Here is a 13,348-nt window from a genome sequence, read left to right on the forward strand (position 1 = left end):
TCACTTCCTGTCGATACTAAAATTCCAGAAGTTCAAAGATAATGGAGGGTCGATGCATCCGAAAAGCTGGGTGATGCAGTTTACAAATTCATTACCGTCGTCAAGGCCAACTCAGGCAAAATTAGAATTCATGTGTGGACACATCGAAGGCCAAGCCGCGGAAAAGATGCGGGGCGTGGCAGCGACGTGTCGGACTTATCAGGAATTTGTTGGTGCATTCCTGCGGACCTACTGGTCAAAGGAAACACAAGATAGGATTAAAGAGGAAATAATATTTTGTCCTGAACTGGAAGTGTCCGGGCATAGAAGCGCAACCAAATTTTTTGATGATTTACTCAAGAAGAATCAGTTTTTAGATAGTCCATATAGCAACGGAGAAATCATTAAATTTTGCTTTTCCAAATTGCCAGTTAGGTATCAACAGACACTTGTCGGGAAGTGTGGGTCTGACGTAGATGCATTCAAGAGTCTATTGCGCGAACTCGAAGTAGTCTTCGATAAACAAGACGCAAAGGACCGGAAGAAGGCGCAAAATAACAAATACCACAGGCCAGCAAGGGAAGACGACAACAGATCGCATAATCGCACTCGTCAGTTAGGAAACCAGGGTTACGGAAATCAAGGTTACGCTTTTCAAGGTTATAGAAACCAGAGACACGGAAACCAGAACGTCAGGGAACAGGGTCAATCTAGACAAGGAATCTGGGACAGGAGGAATAACGAACGGCAAAGCGACCGTAATTGGAGAGAACAAAATCAAGGACAACAGGAGAACCAGGAGATTGAAATTAGACCTGCAAATCCTAATGCACGTCAGAGGAGGGGGAGTCTAACAAGGGATTGGCGCTAGTCCATAGGATTCCACCACATCTCTCACACAAAGAAGTTCGTGGAATAATAGTAGTTTAAGTGGTGTACATAGTAGAATAGGCAAATATTGAACCTTTCTTCGGGGAACAATAATCGTTGCATTAATAGATTAAGATTGCTAAATTATTAGCACACTGCGTTTTCTCGCATAAGAATTTACTGCTGTTAACTTTTTTTGTCTATGTTCGCGATCTCCTCTGTCGTTGCGATAAGAGGCACTACCTTTCCATGAGCAATGTTTGTGTCCTTTCCTATCTGGTGTCCATGTTAAGGGGTAAAGATGAACGACGAGATGTCGCACAAACGGGCGCATACAAGAACGTGCTCTTAGAAGCGTTCTGAGAAGTCGTGATACGCTCCATAGCGGCCACAACCAGTTCGTGAGACGTTCATATCAATGCTTGCAGACACGCGTCAGTGCACTGCAAGATTGTGGTATATTGCGTGATTTCGAGGATGAATATGGGCAGTATAGTTTCTGCAGAGCTGCGCCAGCATCGTTGTCTTGCAAGTCGGGGTGAACCTGTGAGCGTTTGACTCCAATGGTGCCCTAGACGAGAGAAATGCGGGCATAAAGCCTACCATGCCAATGTGCTGGTTGGGGATTTAGCGTGCTGCTCATGACTGTCACAGATGAATAACCAAGGAATTATACTTGGAGATTCGTGACATACTCTGTAGCTGGCGTGTGTTGGGCGACGGAATCCTCAACAGGAACCAGTCCTGGCTTTGTCATATTACATTGCCTCTGGAAAGGTGTGCTTTGATCGCGAATACTGCATAACATAAAAAAAAAGAAGTTGCAACTATAAATTTATTGTCTTATATAGCCATGGCTAATCCAGTCTCTGGAGTTTCAGTGAGGCGTAGTGAGAACTCGGAGGCCATGTCGTACGGCGCGCACATCACTGTCGTCAATAGCGGCGTGCAGCGAGACATCTCAGCGGAACAGGAATTATGTAAGAGTGTTGTATAAGATAAAAAGAAAAAAATAATAATGATAATAGAGAGAGTACCATATACTAGGATAAATTAAACTTTAGGATTTTACAATAACTAGATCCTTAATAGTGTGGCGGTTTTCTACCACTAGTGTTCAGCAGAGCGCGCCTGTTGAGATGCTATTTTTCAGGTCACCAAACCACAGACCCGAGATGGAGGAAAGACTGGCGAGCGAAAGTAGCATAGTTGCATGTTCTTTATAGCACAGTAAAACTTAGACCTGCATAACAACATAATTTAATTAAAAGACATAGAATGTAGATCGTTGGCAAATGGTAGTTAATTCTTGAGCATGTCTACTGTCGATCTATATAATTAATAGTAATATTAGTGTGGGCCCACACATTTAGCTGTTCATCCAGTGTAGCGTCACACACCATTTACAGTAGTGAGACCGGTCTCTATTTTGTTATAATGATAGCCATAGATTAATAGCTATAAAAGTAAAATAAGAGTGTCTGAAATGACAGACCATCAATGTGTCATTGTGTAAATTTATTATAACATAGAAGGCCATGGGAAAAAGTTAGGCATAAGATTTTTGTCAGAACTGTGCAGATGACGGGTATCGTGGCAATGCAGAGGCCAGCCAGCTCTAAAAAAAAGAGGTCTTCGGCTACCTGCCCGAAGGCGAGCGTCCGGTCCTGCAAGCTCACAGTCACCGGGCCGTATACCTGAGGGATTAGGCGGGATCCTCGCCGGGCCACAAGCGAAAGTGAGGCTGGCCGTTGACACTGACACGCGACCCACACGCGACAGCCAGCTAGCTCTCCGGACGCGGCAGCCGTTTGGAGGCAGACCACGTTGTCGTGAGTACACGAAAAAGATCACATATGGTGTCATAACCGGCGTCTCATGTGCCTCAGGACAGAAAGGGACGCTATATACTCACCTGTTTGGGTTTTTACAACTCACTAGCATTGGCCGATCTGCATACACAAAGCAGTATCGTGCCACACTAACAAATGTATGGTCTCATTTCTAACTTCTCCTCTCTATTAGAGAGCAGTTTTAGCAATCGTCGCTCCTAGTTCGATCCTGTATGGATGACCTCACACACTTGTGGAGTCACTCCACGTGCCATCATCCCTCGTCGAACTGCAATATTGGGAAACGTAAAGTACAGTCCAGCGAGAGAAGAGTGATGTATCCCAACAAGTAGACCTCAGAGACAATTAATCGACGTGAGGAGGGCCTATCACTGTGTATTCCTACCGTACTGCCGTGATCATATGCGTGGGTCTGACTACAATCTCAACAGCATACTGCAGACGCTCCAGCACTCCCTATTGCTGTTGCAACAATGTAGCAACAACACCTGACGTTTAGCCCTATGTGATGTCAGTACTGTGGCCCCATCCCAAAAGCCCCCCTCCAATGCTCAAGACATGGAACCACATGCATCAATGCATATGACTCAACATACCAACCACCTCAGAGAAACTAATGAATTTGTGAAGTGCTTCGAACATTTCTAAAAATGTGATTTAGTGCCTCATTCTCAGCACAGTCGTGAACAGTGTGCAATGTGCACGCACAACTTAATGTCCCATGAACCTTGTTTTTTTTCTTAAATTTCTTTCTCTAGTGTTGTTTTTGTAATGTAAGTGATACCTTGTATGTGTTTGTTTTACACTGTAATTCTTATTACAAATTCTGAGAAATAAAATGTTAATATAGTATTAGTTAACTATAGGAGCATCTATGGAAAAGTCACTAAACTGATCTCGCTTATAAACGGTGACAATGCCCACATAGCACTAGGGACAGAAATCTCGCAGAAACCCAGAGGTTTATAGCAATTAAATTCTAAATTCCGACTGCAATGGTAATCACAAAGGCAGTCTGAATGCTGGTGATGGAGGAGCGCCTATAGCAATAAAAAATACGACAAAAATGGTTCAAATGGCTCCGAGCACTATGGGACTTGACATCTTAGGTCATCAGTCGCCTAGAGCTTAGAACTAATTAAACCTAACGAACCTAAGGACATCACACAAATCCATGCCCGAGGCAGGGTTCGAACCTGCGACCGTAGCAGTCGCGCGGTTCCAGACTGTAGCGCCTAGAACCGCTCGGCCACCCCGGCCGGACTGAAAGAGACCCATTGTTGTTCAACAACCGTGTTATGGAGCTGTTACGAAAGCAAAGAGTTTCACTGAAAATTTAAACGTAACCAAAGCCTCACAGACACACATAAACTTAACGAAGCCAAAATTATAGTCAGGGGGCTATGCATGAAGCGTTCAACGAATACGAAAGTAAGATTCTATCTACCAACTGGACAGAAAATGTTAAGAAGTTCTGATGCAATGTTAAATCCGTAAACGGATCGAAACCATCTGTCCAGACAGTCTGTGACCACAATGGCTTTGAAACAGAGAGAAAGACATAACAAGGAGGAAATACTAAACGTCTTTTTCCAAAACTGTTTCACAGAGGAAGATCGCACTTTAGTGCCTTGAAAGAATGACAGATATCGAAATAAGTGACGAAGTGATAGAAAAGCAAATGAAATCGCTCAACAGAGAAAAGACCCGTTGACTTGACGTGATACCAGTTCGATTCTGCACAGAGTATGCGAAAAAACTTCTTGCTCTTCAAGCAGCAGGTCTCTAGAGCAGTAGGTCTCTAGAGAAGCGAAGCTTTCGTAATGCTTGAAGCACAGGTCGTTACCATTTTCAAGACGTAACGTCGAACAGAGGGACAAAACTATTGACCTATATCTCTCACGTTAGACAGCTGCACAATTTTGGAACATGTTTTATGCTCGCGTATTACAGTGAAGCACCAAAAAACTGGTATAGGCATGTGTTTTCAAATACCGAGATACGTAAACAGACAGAATACGGCGCTGCGATCGGCAACACCTATGTAAGACAAGTGTCTGGCGCAGTTGTTAGATCGATTACTACTGCTACAATGGCAGGTTATCAAGATTTAAGTGAATTTGAACGTGGTGTTATAGTTGGCGCACGAGCGATGGGGCAAGGCATCTCCGACGTAGCGATGAAGTGGGCATTTTCCCGTACAACCATTTCACGACTGTAGCGTGAATATCACAAATCCGGTAAAACATTAAATCTCCGACATCGCTGCGGCCGGAAAAAAATCCTGCGAGAACGGGACCAACGACGACTGAAGAAAATCGTTCAACGTGACAGAAGTGCAACCCTTCCGCAAACTGCTACAGATTTCAATGCTGGGCCATCAACAAGTGTCAGCTTGCGAACCATTTAACAAAATATCATCGATGGCTTTCGGAGCCGAAGGCTCACTCGTGTACCCTTGATAACTGCGCGATGCAGTTAGAGGGCCATTACTTCTCACAGTATGTTGCTGTTGTGGTCTTCAGTCCAAAGACTGGTTTGACGCAGCTCTCCAAGCTACTCTATCCTGTTCGAGTCTCTTCATCTCCGAGTAACTACTGCAACCGACATCCTTCCGAATCTGCTTAGCGTATGCATCTCTTGGTCTCCCTCTACGATTTTCACACTGCGCGCTTCCCTCCAATACCAAATTGATGATCCCTTAATGACTCAGAACGTGTTCTATCAACCGATCCCTTCTTCTAGTCAAGTTGTGCCACAAATTATTCTTCTCCTCAAATCTGTTCAGCACCTCCTCATTAGTTACGTGATATACCCATCTAATCTTCAACATTCTTCTGTAGCACCACATTCCAAAAGCTTCTATTCGCTTCCTGTCTAAACTGTTTATCGTCCATGTTTGACTTCCATACATGGCTACACGCCATACAAATACTTTCAGAAAGGACTTCCCGACACTTAAATCTATACTTGATGTTAACAAATTTCTCTTCTTCAGAAATGATTTCCTTGCCATCGCGTCTACATTTTATATACTCTCTACTTCGACGATCATCAGTTATTTTGCTCCCAAAATGGCAAAACTCATTTACTACTTTACGTGTGTCATTTCCTAATCTAATTACCTCACCATCACCTGATAATTCGGCTACATTCCATTATCCTTGTTTTGCTTCTGTTGATGTTCATCTTACATCCTCCTTTCAAGACACTGTCCATTCCGTTAAACTGCTCTTCCAAGTCCTTTGCTGTCTCTGACAGAATTACCATGTCATCGGCAAACCTCAAGAGTTTTATTTCTTCTCCTTGGATTTTAATTCCTACTCCATTTTTTTCTTTTGTTTCCTTTTCCTCCAGCCGGGGGTTCGAGTCCTCCCTCGGGCATGGGTGTGTGTGTTGTTGTCAGCATAAGTTAGTTTAAGTTACTTTAAGTAGTGTGTAAGTCTAGGGACCGATGACCTAAGCAATCTGGTCCCTTAGGAATTCACACATATTTGAACATTTGTTTCCTTTACTCACAGTGTATGGAAATAAAATTGGCTGCACTCCGTGCTGGGTGTCCGGCACAGCAACCGGTTATGAATTTCTTGAAGTAAGACAGTCTCGGTTGCAAATTGTTTTATCTATTTATTGGAGATGACGCGTTTCGCCCTTGTGGGGTATCTTCAGATTAATGTAAAAAAATGGAGGTGAGCCAACATCCGTCCTTTAATACCAGCACAAGGCATTCAGATAAAAATTGTAAGGAAACATCGTCCTATCGTCATTAGGCAATTTGCACCCACGATTTGCAACCACGACTGTCCTATTTTAAGAGTATATATGAATGACCTAGTAGATAACGTCGAGGTTCCATGAAGCTTTTCGTGGACGATGCTCCTGTATACAGAAGTCGTGACGCTAGAAAATTGTAGCGAAATGCAGGAAGACTTGCTGAGGAACGACGCTTCGTGCAACGAGTGGCAATTGAGCGTCAACGTAAACCAATTTAACGTATTGCGAATACATAGAAAGACTCTTTACTGTGTGCTGTATGATTACACAACAACAGAACAATCGCTGATAAGCTGTTACTTCCATCAAATATGTAGGAGTATGCGTACTGAGTGATCTGAAATGGAATGACAACATAAAATCAACCGCAAGTAAGGCAAATGGCAGACTGATGAATCACTGGAAGAATCCTCAAGAAATGCAGTCTACCAGCAAAGGAAGTAGCTTACAAAACCCTCGTTCGATGAGTGCTTGAATATTGCTCGTCAGTATGGGATACTTACCAGATAGCACTGATAGAGGAAATAGAGAAAAACCAAAGAAGAACAGCACATTTCGTGAAAGAGTCATTTACACTACTGGCTATTAAAATTGCTACGCCAAGAAGAAATGCAGATGATAAACGGGTATTCATTGAACAAATATATTATACTAGAACTGACATGTGATCACATTTTCACGCAATTTGGGTGCATAGATCCTGAGAAATCAGTACAACCACCTCTGGCCATAATAACGGCCTTGATACGTCTGGCCATTGAGTCAAACAGAGCTTGGATGGCGTGTACAGGTACAGCTGCCCATGCAGCTTCATCACGATACCACAGTTCATCAAGAGTAGTGACGCGTATTGTGACTAGCCACTTGCTCGGCCACCATCGACCAGACGTTTTCAGTTAGTGAGATATCTGGAGAATGTACTGGCCAGGGCAAACGTCGAACATATTCTGTATCCAGAAAGGCCCGCACAGGACCTGGAACATGCGGTCGTGCATTATCCTGCTGAAATGTAGGGTTTCGCAGGGTTCGAATGAAGGGTAGAGCCACGTGTCGTAACACATCTGAAATGTAACGTCCACTGTTCAAAGTGCCGTCAATGCGAACAAGAGGTGACCGAGACATGTAAGCAATGGCACCCCATACCATCACGCCAGGTGATACGCCAGTATGGCGATGAGGAATACATGCTTCCAATGTGCGTTCACCGCGATGTCGCAACACAGGGATGCGACCATCATGGTGCTGTAAACAGAACCTGGATTCACCCAAAAAAATGATGTTATGCCATTCGTGCACTCAGGTTCGTCGTTGAGTACACCATCGCATGCGCTCCTGTTTGTGATGCAGCGTTGGGATCCAGCACGGCGTTCCGTATTATCCTCCTGATCCCAACGATTCCATATTCTGCTAAGTCATTGGATCTCGACCAACGCGAACAGCAATGTCGCGATACGATAAACCGCAATCGCGATAGGCTACAATCCGACCTTTATCAAAGTCGGAAACGTGATGGTACGCATTTCTCCTTCTTACACGACGCATCATAACAACGTTTCACCAGGCAACGGCAGTCAACTGCTGTTTGTGTATGAGAAATCGGTTGGAATTTTTCCTCGCGTCAGCACGTTGTAGGTGTCGCCACCGGCGCCAACGTTGTGTGAGTTCTCTGAAAAGCTGATCATTTGCATATCATAGCATCTTCTTCCTGTCGGTTAAATTTCGCGTCTGTAGCACGTCATCTTCGTGGTGTAGCAATTTTAATGGCTAGTAGTGTAGTAAGCAAGGAAGCGTCACGAAGATTGTCAGTCGATTCCAGTGGCAGACGCCGCAAGAGAGGCGTATGGTGTGGTTCACCGTTAAAATTCCGAGATCATACACGTTCCTACAAGAGCCAATCAATATATTGCTTCCTCCTAAGTGTATGTCAGGAAAAGACCGTCAATATAAAATTAGAGAGATTCGAGCCAACACGGAGAGTTACCAGCATCATTCTTTGCAGCAATCATACTGTAACTGGAAAAGAGGGTAGCGACACTGGCAAACCAGATGCCATTCGCCACACACCGTAGGGTGGCTTGCTGAGTATAGATATAGATGCGTCGATTTCGTCCCGTTAAATACGACGAGTTGAGTTCTATCTGCAAGGAAGACCTGCATCCAGTCACAAAGCCGCTTAGAGACTGCAGTGTCGAAGACCAGGACCAGACAGTAGTAACACAGTGCTGGCGCAGTGTTATGTACCCTACTAAAAGAAAATAATAAAATAATTCTTTCTTCGGAATTTCTTTCGATTGACGTGTTTTCAATCCCTGCAACTCCAGTAAACGTCTCCAGAGAGCTGGTCGCTGCAGTCAGCCAGCTGAGGCTGATTTCTCGTTAGCGAATTTAATAGTAATTACAGAAATGGTGCAGACTCGCGAGCAGATGTGAGCGCGGCAGCAGCTGCAACGCAGCCGGTTTGACACGAGAGGCCGACGGTGCAGCTGCGTGCGACCCCCTTCGCGTGCAAACCGACCAATGGGCAGGCACGGCCTTTGTGGTATACAACTGCAGATAAGCGCACCAGCTGAGATCGCCACGGCGCGCTAGTGCGCTGGCAGGAGACTCTTTCGGATCCTGTGGTCTCATTTAACTCAACACAGATGCGTATCAAGGGTATCTGGGCACGGCAATTTTTCATTTAATCCATAAACTGTCTTAAAAATTGTTTATTTTAGTGTATGTTCTACGTAGTCCTTGGAAATATAATTGACTTCCTTTACAAGTAGGTTTTATATACAGGGTGGTCCATTGATAGTGACCGGGCCAAATATCTCACGAAATAAGCATCAAACGAAAAAACTACAAAGAACGAAACTCGTCTAGCTTGAAGGGGGAAACCAGACGGCGCTATGGTTGGCCCGCTAGATGGCGCTGCCATAGGTCAAACGGATATCAACTGCGTTTTTTCAAATAGGAACCTCCATTTTTTGTTACATATTCGTGTAGTAGGTAAAGAAATATGAATGTTTTAGTTGGACCACTTTTTTCGCTTTATGATAGATGGCGCTATAATAGTCACAAACGTATAAGTACGCCAGTGCGGACGGCATTTGCTTCGTGATACATTACCCGTGTTAAAATGGACCATTTACCAATTGCGGGAAAGGTCGATATCGTGTTGATGTGTGGCTATTGTGATCAAAATGCCCAACGGGCGTGTGCTATGTATGCTGCTCGGGATCCTGGACGATATCATCCAAGTGTCCGGACCGTCTGCCAGATAGTTACGTTATTTAAGGAAACAGGAAGTGTTCAGGCACATGTGAAACGTCAACCACGACCTGCAACAAGTGATGATGCCCAAGTGGGTGTTTTAGCTGCTGACGGAGCTAATCCGTACATCTGTAGCAGACAAACTGCGCGAGAATCGGGAATCTCAAAAACGTCGGTGTTGAGAATGTTACATCAACATCGATTGCACCCGTACCATATTTCTGTGTACCAGGAATTGCATGGCGACGACTTTGAACGTCCTGTACAGTTCTGCCACTGGGCACAAGAGAAATTACGGGACGATGACAGATTATTTGCACGCGTTCTATTTAACGACGAAGCGTCACTTACCAACAGCGGTAACGTAAACCGGCATAATATGCACTATTGGGAGACGGAAAATCCACGATGGCTGCGACAAGTGGAACATCAGCGACCTTGGCGGGTTAATGTGTGGTGCGGCATTATGGGAGGAAGGCTAATTGGCCCCCATTTTATCGATGGCAATCTAAATGGTGCAATGTATGCTGATTTTCTACGTAATTCTACCGATGTTTCACTGCATGACAGAATGATGATGTACTTCCAACTAGACGGATGTCCGGCACATAGCTCGCGTGCGGTTGAAGCGGTATTGAACAGCATATTTCATGACAGGTGGATTGGTCGTCGAAGCCCGCACGTTCACCGGATCTGATGTCCACGGATTTCTTTCACATTGGAACAACCGAAATAAAATGTTCAAACGTACCTACGTTCTGTATTTTAATTTAAAAAACCTAACTGTTACCAACTGTTGGTGTAAAATTGTAAGCCATATGTTTGTGACTATTACAGCGCCATCCATCTATCACAAAGCGAAAAAAGTCGTCCAACTAAAACATTCATATTTCTGTACTTACTACACGAATAGGTAATAAAAAATGGGGGTTCCTATTTAAAAAATCGCAGTTGATATCCATTTTACCTTTGGCAGCGCCATCTAGCGGGCCAACCACAGCGCCATCTGGTTTCCCCATTCAGGCTAGACAAGTTTCGTTCTTTGTAGTTTTTTCGTTTGACGCTTATTTCGTGAGATATTTGGCCCGGTCACGATCAGGGTGGTCCATCTGAAGTTTCGGATGAGGTTATCTCGAAAACTGTACATTGGGTAAAAATAGTGGGTAAGACAAGTTCGTAAGCTCAGAGGGGGACATCAAATGATACTACATGTCACCCCCAGCCTCCAACCCCTTGGGTAGGGCGGGGGGCAACTTTTAAATCTTAAATGGAAACCCCCATTTTTTTAATTGCAGATTCGGATTCTCCATAAAAAAGTAATCAAGTTTTGTCTGAAACATTTTTTAAACCATTGACAGATGGCGCTGAAATCGAGAAAAATTAAAATTGGGGAAGAACTCAGATTTATTAGACCGATCCGAGAAGGACGCATCAAATCGATACAAAAAACTGCTCTCTATGGACGACGTGACCCACCAACCACTCTGAGGGATCTACGCCGAATCGCCGGTGATGAGTGGGACAATCTGGACCAACAATGCCCTGATGAACTTGTGAATAGTATGCCACGACGAATACAGGCATGGATCAATGCAAGAGAACGTGCTACTGAATATTAGAAGTACCGATGTGTATAGCAATCTGGACCACCATCTCTGAAGGTCTCGCTGTATGGCGGTACAACATGCAATGCGTGGTTTTCATTAGTAACAAAAAGGGCGGAAATGATGTTTATGTTGATCTCTATTCCAATTTTCCGTACAGGTTCCGGAATTCTTGGAACCGAGGTGATGCAAAACGTTTTTGTTGATGTGTGCAGTAGCGAACTTAAAAAGAGTATCCTACAGACAACTCGGCCAAAATTTCTACTTAGAAAAAACCTGCCAAATTGCCAGAAGGTGCGCTATTCTCGTTGCCGTTGCAGTCCACTGCCCACAGTATAAACACGAGAACACTGATCAGCGGACTGCTCTACCCATCTAACAGCTACTGTAATGTCATCTACAGAGTCCGTAATATAACGTCGCCTCGTTCTTGGGCGGCGCGGTCTGTCTTCGGTGTAAGCCAATCAGCTAAGAGATCTGGCCATTCGTATCTATTTGGTAAAGGGATTTCATCGAGACCACTGCTTGAGTTATATCAGTACACTTGGTTCTGTCTTCAGGTAAAAGATCCAGAATGATATATTATTTCTCAAAAGATTCCAAGAATTTTTCGACTGTACTTCGTGTATCACATAAAGGTAAGGAAAGTAAAAGTTCAGAAATTGAGGAGTTTCAGAGGCGTTTTTTTTTCCAAATACGGAGGGCAGCTATTTGACACGTTTCATTTCATATCGTTTTGCAAGGTTATGGCCAGATATTTAATCGACATGGATGTGTCAAGCAGCACACCACTAATGCTGTACTGTATCATTACAATATTCTTTATCCCACTCATCCGAATTAATGTACAATTTAGTACACTTAAAACAAACTGCCATTCATCACGCCAAATAGAAATTCTAAGTCATCCTATAACATCCAACAGCCACTCAACGACGACACTTTTTCCGTACACTACAGCGCCATCAGCAAATAGTAGCAGATTCATCCTATCTGTTATGCTGACACGATGACTGAATATTTGTTCTAACTGCCGGGCTTGCTGTAGACAGACCACCTCAAATCTCTCATTATTGCTTTACGTAAGGACGATCACCCACAGAGAAGGTTATGCACTCCGGTAGCCCCTCCTCTTCGCCTTCAGACTCCTTTGTGTGCAGAAGAAAGAGTCGAACTCTTACAAAAAGAGGGAACCTGAGACGAGCCGGGGAGACGCATCTTGCCGACAGGACAATGACCGTCAGCTCCAGCACCCACCACAGCGCGGGAGGACACGGAAGCGTTACTCAACCAGTTCTTTCCACTGACACTGATGCTTCTACAGCGATTCTGCATTGTTAGTACAGGTCGACGAAAGCTTCCCACAATCCGTAAGATACCTTTTGATTTTGTTATGATTGTTAGGCATGGCTTTAACACGAATTTTTTTAGGATTTCAGTGTTATTTCATCAAAAACGGAAAACAGGTCGTATAAAGTTTTTGAAATTTCGAAAAATTATTCTGTGACATGAACTTTACTTTAAAATTACAGTTAACTTAAAATTTAACAGCTCTCTGTTCTTCCACGGTGGAACGAAGTACAGAGTGTATCATAATTAATACCATAGGTAAAACTGACACGGCTGAAATTACACGGTAATAGAAGCAAAAAGATGTAGTGGATCAAAGAGGGAGCTAGTGTAGTCAGCTCCTATGCGTCGAACTGTACCTATGACATAACTGAAGATCGCGGCCAAGATGGCGAACTATGATGCCACTATCCTACCACTTCTCTGGACCAACAGGGTGCCTTAAAACGGTGGGAAAGCTGCAGTCACTACTTATTCACCATCACGTGTGTTCTGTTCACTGTAGTGGAAGGTACAGACAGAATAATAAGGAAAAAAGTGCGTTCAATAATTATCCTCTGGCTATTACCCAATTCCTGTGGCTAATAATTATTGACCTACCATACTAACTATACTGATACCATGTTTAACAATTACCGAAAAATTACGCAATGGAAGTGTATG

This window comes from Schistocerca cancellata, chromosome 4 (assembly GCF_023864275.1).
Source record: "Schistocerca cancellata isolate TAMUIC-IGC-003103 chromosome 4, iqSchCanc2.1, whole genome shotgun sequence".
NCBI lineage: Eukaryota > Metazoa > Arthropoda > Insecta > Orthoptera > Acrididae > Schistocerca > Schistocerca cancellata.